The following is an 18,576-nucleotide window of genomic DNA, read 5'->3' as shown; positions in this document are numbered from 1 at the left end:
GATACAGTACTATAGGCGAACTCTTACGGAATAGCTAGCAAATATGAGACAGTTCAAAATAGCAAGTAATATATGCACATTATAATATAACATATAATATAGCTCATGCATTATACTGACCAATAGCATGTGTAATTTAACCCTTCCTACTGCCTCAGAAGATAAGAAATGACAGCAGTGATAAAGGCATGTTCATCCTAAGATGACAGCCTTCATAATTCATACTTAGACCATCAGATGTAAAATGGTTTCAGTTTTTTTCTTGTTGTTCTTTCATCTGGAGACTTTCTTTTGGTTTTAATCTCCTTTTTCATGATTCAGCAATAAGATTATTCATTTCAGTGTTCTGAGCTACAAGGAATAAAGGTATCATTGTACGAATCCCCACTTTAAGGTCCTTCAACTGGAGGATATGGTAATGTCTCAGGGCCAGGCAGAAAGAAATCTCCATTTTCCTCAATATGTATTGGCAAATCTTAACAGCGTTTACCCTTGTTGATCTGCATGGTAGACCTCTACTAATTCCCCAACTGCAAATTAAATGCTTGAGGCGGAATGTAGATCAGATTAAAAACTTCACACTTCACAGAGATCAGCTCAGCAGGAGCAGCTAGACTCCAAGCCATCTTAAAGGACTACTGTCTGGAATCCCTTTAAAGCAGGGTCTAGAGGACTTGCACTGTGATAGTCAAGTTGATTTTTATATAGGCTGGGGGGAGTTGGATCCAACAAATAATAACATTATATTGCCTTGTCAAAACAAGTCATATTGCACACATTACTATAACTTATTTAATAAGAAGAGTTTGGGCTATAATCTCATTGATGTCTATCAAAGTTTTATTAAGCAGAATTAATATTACAATAGAGTAATTTCCTAAGGAGTTTTAATGCAGCAAGCTATTATTTATACCGGCATATAAATTATCTTGAAACATAATTACTTGTATTTTATATTTTAGCTGTTCCTGTGATACGTTTTGTTAGCAAAACCATCTCTTTAATATAAAACAGATTAGAATCAACAGTAGCATAATACATTTTAATTTTTCACATTTAATGATTCATTAGTTAAAATGCATTCCTAAAAGAGGACACAAAAGAAGATATCTTTTTTTAATTGACCATATGGCCTCACAGAGTTTCTAAGAAGGTATTGCAATGATAAGACAAGATGTCATGAAAATAAATGAAAAATGAAAAAATGAAAAATGAAAAAGATATCAAGGAGTGATAAAATGTAAACTGTGAAAGGTGATATGAAGAATTGGATATGAGTAGATTTGTGAAGGAAAATCTATAGGAATTGGTATATGACCAATGTCCTGTAATAAAGGAGAAGCAAATGTTTCAAATTGATGACAACTCATGGAAATAACATAGAAAAAAAGAAAATAAATGTGTACATAATTCTGAGTAACTCCAGCTTATGTTTTAGGAAAAGAAGGGGTAAAACAAAGATATTAGTGACTAGAGAGAAGAATGAATTCTAAGGTATAGGTGGGCACAAAAAAATTAAGGAAAAGGATAGTGTCAAGTTTATTAAAATATGAAAATCAATAATGTTAATAAAAAGTCAAGAATCCCATTTTATTTTGCTTGGGGGCCTCAGGAAAGACCTGAAGGAACAGTATTCAGTGCAAGGAATCAAACCTGGATTGGCTGCATGCAAGGCAGGTGCCTTACCGACTGTACTGCTTTTCCAGTTCCAAGAGATGCAATTTATAATACTGTCTAAAAGATTCAGCAGTGATGCCTATTTTATTGCTCTTGGTTCTTTGGGTCCTCTGATCCTAGGGTGATCAGAAACTTCAGCTGTCAAATTCTCAGGAATACATCAACTGTCTTTCACTAACAGAAGGTTTTATTAATAATATTGTACTAAGGCTCTATTCTCCTTCTAGCGTGGCACTGCTGGTAAAGTTAGAATTTCTAAAGTTCCTCAACAGTGAAAAAAGGTAAGAATAAATAGTGGAAGGAGTCCAGGGATCATGAGACTGGAATAGAACAACAATAGAATCAAAGAATAGAAGCTTTCAATAATTAAAAGCATGAGAGGTACACAGGGAATTGAGATGTGTGCACCAATGTCAATTCTATTTTCTTTCCTTGAATCATCAACTTCCAAGTAGTTGTGACTTCCAGGCTTATTCTTTCCATTCTTATATTCTTCAAACTTTAACCTATATATTTTAGTGTCACAGAGGGCATATCTTGAACATTCAACAAGCTCAAAAAATTTAACATGAAAAAATATGAAGCCATAATCTCTCCCCATCAAAATCGATATAAGTTTAATTCACCTAGTTTTTTGGACAAGAAATTCAATGATGCTATGTCTTTCTCTGTTGTTACTTTTATTCATGTACAAAACTTTGTTAATTTCATTTACTAAATGCCACTCACCTACACTTATTTTTATCTTCCTAAAATTATTCCAGTCTAGACCACCTCACTACTTGTCAGATATTCTCAGCATTTGCTTACTTGTCTGCCTATCGACAGATCTGGTTGTTGAAAATCCACTCTATCTAGTGTAAGTGGAATGGTAATTTCAACATGCATCATCAATTTTTCCATTCTTATTAAAACTTTTCAAAGTCTTCCCACTGATTTTTTAAAAATAATGTTCAGTTTTATTCATCCAATATTAAGAGACTAATAATATGGGCCTTACTCATCTGAAGGCCCATATTATTTTTCTGTATTTTTCAATTATTTCCAGTGTTCCTATATCCAATCTTACATTTTTTTATAAGTTTTACAGTCTCACCCTATTGCTTGCAACCATGGGGCTTTTGTATAGTTTTACCTTGGTCTACAGTATTCTGTCTGATATATTTTAATTATATTTATTTATCTCGGTTGGCATCTATTCATTTTTTTCTAACTTAAAAGTTACTTATTATGTCTCATTGCATTTGTATATTTTTTAATACTTGGAAATGATTTATAGGTTTTATGATATCCAATAAATAAGTAGTCCTTTGGTAAGAAAATGGTGAGGTGTTGAACACCAGGGAAGCATTCAAGAGTTCATAATTTGGTCTCAATCTCTCAGTGAGAGATTGACAGTGCTTTGACTGTGCTTTGGTGTGCGTGTGCATGTGTGTGTGTGTGTCTGTGTGTGTCTGTGTGTATGCATCTTAAGTCTGCTGAAGTTGACTATCCCCCTTCCCTGAGGTAAATTGTATTTTGATTATACTCCGACAACTTCAGCTCTGGGTAACTATGACTGCATCACTGACATTTAATAGCTGGCATTCCACCATCCACTGAAGCCACAATCAGAGTCTAGGTGAGCCTTAATAACCATTAATGCTACTATTCCATTCTGACTCCAAGTGGAATAGTATAACCCTTAAACAGATACTGCCACTTCCAATTTCGTGTTTTTTCTTTTCATGTCCTGGTCTATGCAACCTAAATATAACTAATTATAGGGATTAGGAATCACATTTTTTTTACAAAAAAGTATAAGTAGCTATCTTTATGCTACAACACAAGGCAAGTCATCTTATATTTCATCCACTTTCTATTTTCCAATTTTTAAATTCTTTAAATGAAAGTAAATTTTAAAAATGAATCAAGGCATGAAAATAGAAGTGGAGGAAGTAGGAAGTAAAAAGTAACAATTGGCAATCCAGGGTCTAAGGTTACCTTTTCACAATAATACAGCTCTCTGAGCCAGTTGAGCTCTTTGTATTTAAATGTGGTTTGAAAATGGTGAGCTGCCTTCAGCAGTTTGCAGAATGTTGCTTGAACTCCTGTCGTGTAACAGGATATTCATTCATCTTCATCAGCTATAAATTTGGAATTCCAATTCAATTTAAAAATATTTATTGAGCTCTTAATATGTGCCAGGCATTCTGCCAGACATCGAAGCCACAAAGGCAAACAAGACACAGTCCATGACCTGTAGACTTTCCACTTAGACGGAAAAGACATGGGAAGAAAGAAACAAATGCAAATAAGCAAAACCCACCAAATGCAACATGATTGTTACAATAAAATCACTGAGGCACAGAGACTATATTTGTTGAATGTACCTTGCATCTTTGTGACAAAAATGGTGCCCAGATTGCAGAAGGCAACGGACAGTAATTTTATACTTTAAATTAATGAAACCTGCCGAATGAAACAGAAGAGGGAAAAACGCTAAGGTTCCACCTAGATAAGGGCTCGAGCCATAGCACAGCAGTAGGGCGCTTGCCTGGCACGCAGCCAACCCAGGTTCAATTCCTCTGTCCCTCTCGGAGATCCCAGCAAGCTACCAAGAGTATCTCGCCCCCACGGCAGAGCCTGGCAAGCTACCCGTGGCCTATTTTATATGCCAAAAACAGTAACAACAAGTCTCACAATGGAGACGTTACTGGTGCCAGCTCGAGCAAATCGATGAACAACGGGATGGCAGTGACAGCGACAATTAATGAACACAAAGAGAAACTCTCAAAGTATTCTCAAGGTATACAATATCATGAACTAGAGTAACAACTCCAAATGAATGAATGATTTTAGTCTATTTTGGAGAGAATTTTATAAATTTAATGATTAGGCTTGGCTTCGATGGGCTTTTATATATTTAGGTGAATGCCTCACTTAACCCAGGTCATTTTAGCAGAAATGAAAGAGCAGCTGCATATAGAAAATTTTCTAGAAAAATTGCAATTAGACTAGACATGGTCTTTGTTTCTAACCTATTTCACTACTTATTCCATTATAGAAACAATAAACTGTGGGAATGGAGATATATAAAGTAGAGCTCAAAGAGGGAAAAGTACTGGGCTTCTGAGTCAGATCAGCCTGGGTTTTCACCTTCAAGCTCTATCATCGTCCTAGGCCACCTAGAGTCAATTGCTGAATCTTCTAAACCTCAGTTTCCACATCATTCAGTGTATCACTATCATCCCGTTCATTAATTTGCTCGAGCGGGCACTTCACTTCCACTGTGAAGTCATGTGAAGATTAAAGTGGGCACATCTCCACTGTGAGACTTGTTGTTACTGTTTTTGACAAATTGAATACACCACGGGTAGAGTGAGCGATCGAGCAGTGGGTAGGGCATTTGCCTTGCATGTGGCCGACCCGGTTTGATTACACATCTTTTAAAATTAAAATTGGTAGATATTTTGCAGGACTATTGTAGAAGTTAATGTGTAAAATTTCCATTAAATTAGAGATAAGAAGCTAGTTAGGTCTGAAAAAATAGTACAGTGTATACAGAGCTTTTAGTACTCACAAATGACCCGGTTTGGTGCCTAGTACCACATGTGATCCCCAGAACACCTCCAGGAGTAAGCTTTAAGCACGGTCAAGTGCAGGCCCACAAAATTGCATATTAATTTGCTAGGATTCCATAACACATTTTCTTCTCATGTAACTGGGTTCCCTGACAGAATATTCAACCAGCCATGGATAGAAAATCCATGCCTGTGATAGTTGTATCTGTACTGAACATACAATTCTTGTCCTTGCCATTATTCCCTAAGGAATACAGTATAATAACTATTAATGTAGCAGCTAATTTGCATTATTCTAGATTTAATTTTTCTAGATATAATTTTTTTAGTATCAGGAGGATGTCCATGGGTTATAAGTTAATATTACTTCCTTTTATATGGCGACAACTACCAATTTTTTTTTTTTTTTTGGATCACACCTGGCGATGCACAGGGGTTCCTCCTGGTTTTGCACTCAGGAATTACTCCTGGCGGTGCTCAGGGGACCATATGGGATGCTGGGAATCGAACCCGGGTTGACCACGTGCAAGGCAAACGCCCTATCCGCTGTGCTATCGCTCTAGCCCCGACAACTACCGATTTTAGCATCTACAGGCATCCTGAAACTTATCCTCCAAGGTCACCAAGAGTAAAAGTACAGTTTGTACCAAGCTGCTTAAATAACAGAAATTAAATTCTCCACATTTTTAAAGAGTTGTGGGATCAAAAGATCAGCAAGGCTTGCTTCCTCAGAGCCTCCTCAGCTTTACTTTGTAAGCAGATGATTTCTTCCTGTGTCTTCATGTAAGTGTGCTTGGGTCCAATATCCTTTTTTATCATTAGGGTAAGAGTCATGTGAAGATTAAAGGCCATTTTAGAGATATTATTTTTAACTTTATTGCATCTTTAAGACCCCAAATTCGAAAGTCACATTTTGAGCTATATTAGGAGTTTAGCAACCAAATTTCAGCGGATAAAATCATCCCCTAGACAATGTAACTATTTGTGATTTTATTACCAATTTTTAAGATAATTTTGTTCTATCTTATTGATGGTACTGTTAAATAAAAGGTGCTCAACAGCACCATTACAAAAAGTAAGCAAATACATGGGTCTACCTGGTAGGGTGGTCAATATTTATTATAAGATGTGCCGAGTTTAAGATAGATCTATGATGGCAGTTTAGTCTTTATAAAAACATAAAACTTTTCAAAATATTTGAAGAAATTTTGAATGTGCATATATAACTAAACTTTAAATGGAAAGAAATTGGAGTTTGGGGGCTAGTTTTAGCAAATTTAGCTACTTTTAAAACATGATTCCCACTAACCTACTATATAAAACAGAATCAGATGCAATAAAACCCAGAATATAGACACTTCATGTTGCAGGACTTGCTGATTGTTCTGGCCGAGCTCAGACAGGTGCAATATTACCAGCGTCATTTTCTGTGCATAGTAAAATTGATATAAAGAGCAGCTCAATAGAAGAGATACAGTCTGCAGTGAAGAGTTTATAACACTTGTCATAATGGATCTGTCAGAAGAAAAAATGTTTACAGTTCATTGCAGAATATAAAATGTTTGCTAAATCAGCAGTAAAAGTCGAAGCTCAGATAAATTTGCAGCAAGTGTAGCAATACAACACAGCATAACATAAATACACCCAGCAGGAGAGTATGAGAAAAAAAAAAACGGCAGCAACAACTTAGTTCTGAGAAGGATTTGATTTATTTCATAAATAAATATAAGGGGTATTAGGAAGATTAGTGCATTAGAATGTTAACACAAATCAAGATGTCCTGTGCCAAGCGGGATTGCTTGCACAACAATAAACTGTGCCAATGCCAGGTAAGTCACTGCAGTATTTTATTGAGCTCATTTGAAGCTGGGAAATTTCTGTATGGGGGGAAGGAAAGTAATTATGGATAGTGGTGTTAAGATGTCCAACTGGAACATAAGCAGTTGCATTGCTGGTTCTGAGTAAGAGAGGAGAAAATAAAAAAATAATGTTACTTTAGGAAGTGTCTCTTCTTGGGTTGAAAGGAATTAAAATGTGTAGGTAATATTTAAAATATTTTGATAAGGAGAAGAACTTGGAAACTGTATGAGATCCCCGTGACAGTTTTCAATGATATTCATATAGATTAGAAACAATCAATAAACCTATTTCTGCAAGAATTTGGAATTGCCTGTGAATGGGTCATATCTTTATTATTATATCCATAAGTATGAATGCTCTTATGAAGACTCTATAGCCTGTTAGGGAGACGGGGTACAGTATGAACCCTCTCTGCATCTTCCAGTTGCAGAATCCAGCTCTCTCCCCGGCCTTCATACAAGTTCCCTATAGCCAATCTTATTACTTTCATCTATATCATTTCTTAATTTATTGTGAATTTAGCCTTTACTTCATTCACAGTTTGATTCTTGAACATTACCCTCATTATAACTAGGGGCGAATTTCACATATATCCAAATAATAGTTCCATTATCTTGGATTTCCAGTTCTTTACCTACTTCTAGCCAATAATTTTGTCCTCAAATATATTAACTATAGGTCAAAGTCATATCTTAACTATAGTTTAATATCCTGTAAATTCAGTACCCCCATTTTATAAATTTTATCTGGACTGCATTTAGACCCTCGTCTTTCTTCTTTCTAGGATATTCCTTGAAATATCTGATAAATATTCCATTTTGTCAGGATCGTTAATTTTTTGACTTCATCTCCTTTTAAATGTTTGTTATCTTTGCTACCTCCTAAATCTTAACTGTGATTCTTAAACAGTTTATATTTTGTGGCTATCACTGTAATAATTCCTTTTGCAACTCACTTCAATTCTCTCACTCACTTCTGATTTTTTTCTTTTCTTTTTCAATTCTCTCACTCATTTCTGATTTTTTTCTTTTCTTTTTCAATTCTCTCACTCATTTCTGATTTTTTTTTATATCACACCCAGCGATATACAGGGGTTACTCCTGGCTCTATACTTAGGAATTACCCCTAGTGGTGCTCAGGGAACCATATGGGATGCTGGGAATTGAACCCTGGTCGGCCGAGTACAAGGCAAACACCTTACCTGCTTTGCTATTGCTCCAGTCCCTCATTTCTGACTTTTTATTGTCACTTAAAATATGATTTTATATCATACTTTTTTCATACCTTACCTGAGCTTAAAGTTAAACATTCGTGGAGAAACATAAACAATCATCCCATTGTTGTTTTACTTTGCTGCTATTCTTTGGCTACTTTTTTTTTTGTCAACAATACTAGTTTCATTGCCCATTCATTTATTCTGCCAAACAACTTTTGCTTTCTCTTCTTTACTTAAAATCCAACATTTAATTTTCTTTCATTGTTCTTAGCTGTTTGCATTATGTTCTATTCCACAGACAAATTTTCCACTGACCTATCAATATATTTTCTCATGTTTTTCTTCCTTTCCTTCTGTTCAAGTGGAAAATTTATTTGCACCCCTCTTTGGAGAGAGTTTGACTAATGAATTGATCTAATAATTTTTTCTCCATTCAAGAGTATCATTTTGATTATTCTTATGTCTTTCATTATTAATTTTCCTATTCTACCTGACCATCATTCTTATAACTATGATTTTTCTCATCTTAATGAAGCAAAAACAGTCTTTTTTCCTATTTCTCCAGCTATTGCTGTGACTTTTCTAATCCTGACGTTTATATCTATAGTCTTTAATGCTATTTCATTGGGTCTCCTTTGAGCCATGTCTAATTGCTTCATGCATATCTACAAATGTGTAGCTTAGTAAATTGTTGACATGGAACTTCCTGCCACTAAATCTGACAGTATTCATTCTAGTTATCTGTTTATTAAAATTTTCAAATTGTAATTTTATTGCTTTTTTTAGAAAATTAAAGATTCTTGATTCACTCTAAACTTCCATAATTCTTAATCTTGGTGTCTATTACGGATATTTCTTTTATCACCCCTAAACTAAAATTCTCAATTCTTATATCTTTATATGTATACTTACACTCTCTTTGGATCTCTGTTCTCATGCAGATACTTAGTTTTATCAATTATCTGTTGTTGCCACCAAGTATATATCTCTCTACCCCGAGTTTCTATTCTCAAATTCAGAATCAAATATGGAATTTCTAACGTATATATACAATATCACATATTTCTGATATTATTCTGTTAGGTAGAATAAAAAGGACTTAAAGAAGGATGGAGGGGAAAGTAATACACAAGATGCCTCCCACTTTGGTCACCCAGTGAGTTTGAAAGAGCCAGACCTACTTAAAGTTACAAAGCACAATTGAGTTGGTACCTCTCAATATACTCTATTAATATACTAAGGAACCAACCAATAATATTGGTCTGTATCATTATCCTTCATTTATCCAGGAAAAATCCACTGATTAAGGGTAGCAACTAAGGAAAGTCGAGCACAGTAATTCATATCAGCTAAGAGATCTGTGTAAGGAAGTGATGATTCCATTAGGTATTCAACTCACTCATACATAGGTGTATTTGCCCTTTATCCACTGCATGAGGTATGAACTCTGGAAGAAATCAGGAAATGTAATACTGGTCATTCCATTCTTCCGATTGCTGAGGTCAGAGCATTTCTGCAAAGAAATTGTCAATGACTGGTTACTGGTTCCTGAGTTTCAAGACATAATTCAAAACTTGGTCAAGTCTTTCTTCATTATACTAACTCATCAAATTAAAAAAAAATGTAAAAGATCCAACTAGATATACACTCTGGCAAGTCTAATAGGTAAGATAACAAGTATTTCTACTTTATGTTGAGATTATTTTCAAGTAAGAACTAACCAATATTTATGAAATTGGGACAAAACTTTAAAACTGAAGAGAATACAGAGCTGACAGTTTCCGTAAGCTGATGCCAATCTTTTTCACTCGGTTTCTTTCAGAAACTTATGCTTGCCAAATGTAAAATGATTTGGGGGTTTTCAGTAACTGCTCACGTGAGTAATAATATCTCTGCTGTGCCATTGCCATAAATTCTACACTGACACAATACTGCATCATTTCTTAAATCTAAGTAAGCACCAGGACACTCAGTGAAACATTGCATCTGATGAATTTGAGTAACCTGAGACCAAGATCAATGCAGCTGTCAATTGTTAGGAGTTGCTTTTGACAATCACATTATTTTTTTTTAGCCTACAGATTCATTCAACAACTTCTGCTGATTTTATCTTCAGATATACTCAGAATCTAAAAACACATCTTACTCATGTTCACAATTTAATTCTCATCCACAGATGATTTTCTCCCCATGTTGCAATAGACTTCTCAATGATCTTCTGTTCTTTTCCTGCCCAATGGCCTTTTCTCAAAACTTGAGTTACAGTGGGATGTGAGTCAAATAATATGACTCTTCTCAGCATCCTTTCAATGATTTTTGTATATCATTGTAAGATTTTAGTTAGTCTGGCTGCTACCATTCCCTTAGGTCTCATCTTAGTTCTTTATTTCTTTGTGGAGAAGCTCCCAAGCAGTGCTCAGGGGACCCAGGGGACCTGGGGCACATGCTGTGACACCAACTGAGGTGTGTTTCAATGTGAAGGGCGAACGTAGTGCGCTCAGCAGTGTGAAGATCCCCAGAGAAAGATGGGCAGTCCATGAGGGGGCCATCATGAATGCATCTGATAGTACTCAGGGATCTTTAGAGCTCTACGTGATGCTCAGGGAAGTTATGCAGAGTTGGGGATCAAATCAGGATCAGATGCATACAAATTGTTTGCACTTAACCTCTAATGTTATCTTCATAGTACAAACCTATTGTTTTTATTCTCCCCATCAGTTTCTCTATTGCTGTCATACTGGCTTTCTTGTTACTTCTTGAAAATAACCAGAACTCCCACCTTAAAGTAGATACTAGCATTTCTGTCTACTAGAGTTTTACTCAGACTATTTATAGGACATGTCTACAGGCTTTCTCTACATCCCTACTCTAGTCCCAGCTTTTCAGAGAAGTTTTGTAGCCTTGTTCCAGATAACATTACAGTCCTATACCTTCTCTAGTCAAGTTTTCTACATATACTGACTAAAGTATATTATAGCATATTAAGAGAACCTGATGTAATGTATCTGCTGGTGGTTTTCATAGGTTACCTTTTCTGAATTAAGGTACTCATCCTCGTCTATTGTGAGTTTGCTGTTAATGTCACACAAATTTCCTTCTAAGATGAGTTGACTACTGCCTATCAGGGGTTGCTTGGTAGATGAACAATGACAGATCATAGCTAAAGCCTGGTGTACTCAATGGTACCAAAGACCATCTTTTTGCCTCAAAATGAAATTAACTTCTGTATGTCAATTGTTTTTGATACTGAACTCATACTGAAGTTGAACACATATTCCACAACAGCATTTTCTAGAGACATAATTTGGCTTAGCATTTTTCCTCTCTCTAAACTGGTTTCTTCAGTCCCTTTCTCCTCACTGTTCTTTTGTTTTCCCCAATAAATCACTTCAATAATAAATTCTTGTTTCAAGCTCTGGTGAGCTCAAAGAACTCATCCTAAGATCACTGAAAAGAGGAGGTGGCTTTATAAAAATGAACACAGACATCTTCTCATCAATCTATTTTTTTGAAGAAAAATAAAGGCTGTGAAATTGAGAAGGTTACTTCCATAGAACATGTCAATGAACACCCATTGAAAGTGACATAGTATGCAAACCAATGGACTCTGAGTATGTAGGAAGCATAAAATAAGACCTTTCAAACAGTCAATTCTGTTCTTACCTTTAATATACTACTTGGGGATCAAGGAAATTTTACTAGCTTTAAGACTAGGAATTTTTGGTAGACAATGAGCCTCGCATAAAAAGTTTGGAATTTAAAAGTCCTCTGTTTTCTGCGCTAAAGTAAGAATTGATAAGATCATGTTGGTGATATGACATAATACTGTTTCACATCTGCTTTCTATAAATTCCCTATAGGGAATGCCACTGAAGTTACAAAATATAGGTAAAATACCTAAGCACATTTTCACAATTAAAAAAAAAAACCTGTGCATCTTTAAAATCAGTTTATATTGACCTATGTGGAAATTAACCTTAAAAAAAGTTGGAAATATGTTTATCAAGAAGTGTTCCTACAATCAATATTCATGGGAAAAAGTAGATTTAAGCAAAAAAGTGGGAATTAGAAAATAGTATGTTAGATATGTAAGTCCAAAGGCAGTGTTTACAAGCTCTAAGAGAAGATACTTTAACAAACTCTTTAATTTACTACCTCTTTGGTTCCAGATAGTGAAGGCTTTATATTGATCATTTAGAACATTGACATGACCCACCATGTAAATATATGTGGCCTTCAACTAAGCAGATATTTTCATCTAAATTAGCTCTGAATTAATTTGTATAAAGAACTGGCTATTTACTACATTCCCAGTAGTAGTGGCAAAAAGTTGCAAAGAAATTGAAAGTTTATAACATAGATCCACCAAATTTTAATACTAGATGAAAAATGGGACACTCATTCAAAAGCACATATGCACACCAATACTCATTGTAGCACTTAGCACAAATACCTAGGATATGGAATCAATCCAGGTGTCTAATGACAGATGAGTAGATACTAAGTGTGTGGCATGTACACACATGAAATATCATGCAGCTTCAGGGAATAATAAAATCATGCAATTAGCTGCAACTTTGATGGAATTGAAAGATATCTTGTTAAGTGAAGTAGATCAGAATAAAAAGGAAAAGGACGGAGTGATCTCATTTATCTGCAGAACATAGAAGGATGTGTAGAGAGGATGCAATGAATCAAATGAGGGGGTACCTAGATTGTCATTGACCCTAGATTATAGAAATTGAGAACGGGGGGCTGGAGTGATAGCATAGCGGGTAGGGCGTTTGCCTTGCACGCGGCCGACCCGGGTTCAAATCCCAGCATCCCACATGGTCCCCTGAGCACCGTCAGGAGTAATTCCTGAGTGCAGAGCCAGGAGTAACCCCTGTGCATCGCCAGGTGTGACCCAAAAACAAAAAAAAAACAAAACAAAACAGCAATTGAGAAGGACAAGAAAAGAATGAAATAATTAGGGGGATAAGGTTGGCATAAGAAGAGGTCAAGAAGAGATAACAGGGCAGGGCCCAGAGTTTTACATTGTGCTATCAAATTGAGTTATATTTATAATTCTAAACCACAGAGCCAACGATACTGTAAGCATTAAACCCAACTAATAATAACCAAACTTAAAAATGTCCCTGTCAAGAAAGTAGACTGGTAGATGGGAAAGAACCCTTGGGGCATTGGTAGAGGGACACCGTTGGAAGGATTGGTGTTGGAACATTGCATGCCCGAAACTCTGTCATGATCAACTATTTTTATTTTATCAACTATTATTATTTATAAAATAATAGTGACTTAATAAAAACAAAAACCAAAAACAGTGCAATGGAAATTTCTATTCCTTTTAATTAGCTACTCAAGCAATATCTATGTACTCCAGTCATGTACATGATACAATTCCAGGTACTAGAGCTATGAAGAGAAAGATCATCCTTGACCTTGTGAAACGAATGGTCAAATGTGGCAGAAGAATTATATGCACACAAATAAATAAAAGCTCCTGAGTCTTATTCCAAAAGCCAAAGAAATGCTGTAGGAGCACAAATGACAGAACCAACAACTCATCATGGGAATATGGGGAACACTTCACCTTGGCTTCACCACTCATTTATGTATAAGTAGCTGAGCTGTTTCTAGAGACAACTACAAAGAAATTGCTTGCCTAATATATCATTTTGAATAGCTACTCGCTGAAACATTTTAAACAGTTGTTTGGAGCAAGGCTTTGTCTCCAGACAAATGTGAGCCTCAAACTATCCATTTAGCTTATGGCATGTAGCAAATCAAGCTCTTACTTAAAAATTACAAAGATTTAGGAATGAGTGTCGAGGGATTCATATTTTGCAACTTGGGGAAATTTTAAATGGCTGAATCTTAGAATCTTTAGTAAAATAAATAAATAATACTTATTTAGGGATAAAACCACCAGAACTTCCTATCAAATTGATTCAATATGGTGGCAGTTAGAGAAAGAAACCCAGCGAATGCTGATTGCTACCTTTCAGTAATCAAACTATTTATTCACTCAATAGGTAAATGAAGATTCAAGAACTGCAATTATTTCTGACATTATATATCTTTACATTCATTAAGAACTTGTCAAAAAAAAAAAAAGAACTTGTCATAAGCCTGGATATAGTACTGGGTTGAGACTCTTGCCTTGCATGCTACCAAATGCATTCAATTCATGGTATGTTCTTCTGAGTAACATTAAGAGTGTTCCCTGTGCACAATAAGCCCTGATTGTGAACAAGTGTAGCTCAAAAACAAGCTCAAAACAGATAGAAATGGTTAATCACATACCAACAATGTCGGTCTTAACACTGATATTTATCTGTTTGAAAAATATTGATTTTAATCGCTAAAGTCAATGTATATTTAAGAACTTTTGGGGATGTCCTAAAAGTATATCTCTAAAGAAAATTCCAGGTCAGGGGCTGGAGTCAGAGGGTAGGGTGTTTGCCTTGCATGCAGCCAAACCAAGTTTGATTCCCAGCATACCATATGGTCCCCAGAGCACCGCCAGGAGTAATTCCTGAGTGCAGAGCCAGGAATAACCCCTGAGCATTCCTGGGTGTGATCCAAAGAGAAAAAAAAAAAAGAAAATTCCACGTCAGTGTTCAATGAATCAGAGAAAAATTGGAACTTGACTTCAAAATTAGCCACAGAAAATCAGTACAGGATACTATAAACAAGGACTTCATGATCATATTAACATACAATTAGTTACTCACTACTCACCTTTGTAAGTTTTGTAAGTTTTAATTGCATTTGCTAGAAAGAGAAATAAATATTTTTTTTGGAATAATAATACAATTTTAAGATAACATCTGGTGAATACTTGTCTTAGGGGGAGTACATATTAATGTCCTGTGCTTTTCCATCTCCTAAAAAACACTTTCTAAAATGAAATTAAAGTGGTAGTTGCAATGCTTACCAGAGTCAGCTTCATCATTGAATGAAAATCACACTTTTACTTCAGCATTTCTAATGATGTCAGTTGCTATTATAAGTAACAACTTCATCCTAAGGACCCCTACTGTCAATAACATAAATGCATGAGAATAAAAGCAACTTGTAAATATAGAAGTCTTTGGTAGCCTTTTTAAAAAATCAGAAACACAATTACCATTACAAACTGTAGATTTGACTTTTAACTCCAGCATCTCTACAAAGTAGTTGTGTGACCTTGTAGTACTGATTACTGAGGCACTCTAAGTCTCCTTCATTCGCAAAAAAATTAAGAATTAATATTCTTATAACAGTGCTTCTGTAAAATGAACTGTTATAGTGTGCATTTAGTGTTGAATATATGTATGGTATTTTAGTTGTCAGTAAATGAGCATGAAATTTTGTGAAAGAAAAAAATTTTATATTTTTCTTTCGGTTTTTCTATTCTGTCCCTAATCTTAATAATTGTCTTGCTTCTTCTTACTTGATGCTATAAAAGTTTTGAAATAAATTCTCCCCATTGGTACCAATTCCTTCAGTGATGAACTTGACTGCAAGTTTATCTACTAAATTTTATTCCAGTTTACCAAACAGCACCTACTATCGTGGCTAATAATACAGAAACAGAGTTTCAGAATATAAACACTCATAGAATTGCAGATTGTTAAAACCGAAAGTGGTCTTAGAGATTTTACTCTCCTTGTCTCATTTGACAGATAAGGAAACTGTGTTGATCAAGTTTCTGAGACTTAGAATATCATTCGGTTAAGATACAGGCCGTTTACACATTCCAACTGACATCAGCAAGGGCCAGAGAGATAGTACGGGGCCTTACACACAGCTGACTTGGCTTCAACCCAACACTGTATTTGATGGTTCAATCTCTGCCCAGGGTCATCCCTGAGTCTCAAGACAGATGTAAGCCCTGAGCACCACTGGGTCTGACCCTCAAACCAAACCAAACCAAACTAGAATGTAACTGACACCAGCCCCGAGTGAATTTAGACTCATTGTCAACTCCTAACACTAATTTTTGGTAAGACACATGTATCATTTTGAAGTCATTTATATTTACATAAATAAGAGAGTGTGAGGCTGCTGAGGATTGAGCTCAGGCATAACAGAGACAACCACTTCTAGAAAGGAAAGGCAGGGGGAGGCGGGGGAATGGAAAAAAAAAAAGACCAAATACCACTCTGGAGTCAACCTAAATTTTTACTCAGTCTGGTCTGCACACTAAGGATCAAGCAGAGCTTAATTTCTAGCCTAATTTACACCACCAGCCACTAATCATAATTTGAAAATTTTCTAACTCACTCAGTCAGCATGAGATCTCTCCTGCCCAAAGTGGGCATGAACTCTACCCCATACCTACAACTCAAAGAGTCCGACTTTTGTGTCTTGAAGCTGTAGTGCTAGTGACATACCAAAGTAATCCTTATGTTTTGCTTCAACCAGGTGTTAGCTATTCTAGACAATATTTTGATGTTATGAGTTTCCTATAACCTGTGAGTTCAGATACATCTCTGCATATCAATATTTGTATTTAAGTGTGTAACTTTGGCCATAGTCTTTTACATTTGAAACCTCCATTGCAAATTGGAGGCAATAATGACGTTTCCATTGACATCTACTCCATACTATTAATCAGCTTCATAATTAGTCTTTTTTAATTTCCCACACAAGAAATTTTTACTTAGAATTATGCTTATTTGTCACTGATGTCTCTTTTAAAAGATTTTAAAAAATTGTTTGTTCTTTTAAAAGATGATACAACTTTAGTGCTATCTGCTGTGCTATCAGATAGCACAGCGGGTAGGGCGTTTGCCTTGCATGCCGCCTGACCTGGGTTCGATTCCTCTGTCCCTCTTGGAGATTCCTACAAGCTACTGAGAGTATCTCGCCCACACAGCAGAGCCTAGAAACCTACATGTGACATATTTGATATGCCAAAAACAGTAACAACAAGTTTCAAAATGGAGACGTTACTGGTGCCTGCTTGAGCAAATCAATGAGCAAGGGGATAACAGTGATACAGTGACAGCGATACAACTTTAGTAACTGCTTGCTCCAATTCTTTCTGAATAATAACTTATTGTTGGGCACTGATGTCTTGCTAAACTATAGTCTTTGTATTTCACATCTGTTAACCCTTTTGATCCTCTTAACAAAGATCTTTCTTGCAGATCTAAAGTTTCTAAGTTCACTTTTCTTATCAAGGTGAAAATAATGAAAATAAGTCACAAGTGTTAAATCATTTACCAAATTTCTCATATGCAATAAATAATGGGGAGAGCAAGGATTTGAAACCAAGCAGACTCATTGTGCACTAAAAAGATCATTACTCACAAAATCAATTGCTGCCATGAAAGAATAAAACAGATAATGGAGCAGTACTGTGTGTGCCCAGCAAAGGATAGAATAAAACATCCAAGGATATTTTAAATGTAGAGGGAAACATGGTATAATAGAATTAGTGGGCCAGAGTAATAGTATAGTAGGTCAGGCGCTTACCTTGATGCAGCTGATCCAGGTTTGATCCCCAGCATCCCATGTGGTTTCCCAGGACACTGCCAGAAGTGATTCCTGAGTGTTGAGCCTGAACTAAGCCCTGGGCACTGTTGGTTATTCACACCCCCGCCCCCAGACAAATGGAAAGAATAGGAAACTCATAATTTATACTTTAAATGAGTGTACTGATTATGTAAAATATCTCATTCTCTGGTCTTTATATACCCATTGAATTTTGATACACATCCTAACTGTCCTTAATGTCTTTTTCAATTTAAATAATGCTTCAATTGGGGACCAGGGTGGGCAGCGATATTCTATTAAATAAATGGCCATTGTGTAAGCTTACTCATGACTGTCTGGGTGACCCCAAATTTTGACCCATCCTTGTGTGTTTGTTTGTCTCATTCTCTGCATCTGACCCCCTCTGGATGGAGGTCAAAAATGCCAATCCAATTGGTTTTATTTTGGTAAATTATCACACAAAGTTCTGAATGCTTTATAATCCATGCTGTTGTTTTTTTAAATATTTTTATGTATCTATATTGTTTTCCACTTTATTTGAAATGATGGTAGCATAAGTATATGCCTACCACAGAACCTGACTGCCTCCCATCCTATGTGATATGATAGTCATAGGGAAAGCGCCTGCCCTGATCTAGCTACTTTCCATAGCATTTTATTCAAAGTCCTTGCTGCCCTTGTCAGCAGCAAAATCAGCAACTGTAGCCAGGAGTGTCAGTAAAGAGGCTTGATTAAATATAAATACGTCTATGGAGTCATATTTAACACAAA

The sequence above is a fragment of the Sorex araneus genome, chromosome 6 (assembly GCF_027595985.1).
Source record: "Sorex araneus isolate mSorAra2 chromosome 6, mSorAra2.pri, whole genome shotgun sequence".
Taxonomy (NCBI): Eukaryota; Metazoa; Chordata; class Mammalia; order Eulipotyphla; family Soricidae; genus Sorex; species Sorex araneus.
The sequence above is the reverse complement of the archived record's forward strand: the minus strand, read 5'-3'. Positions refer to the sequence as shown.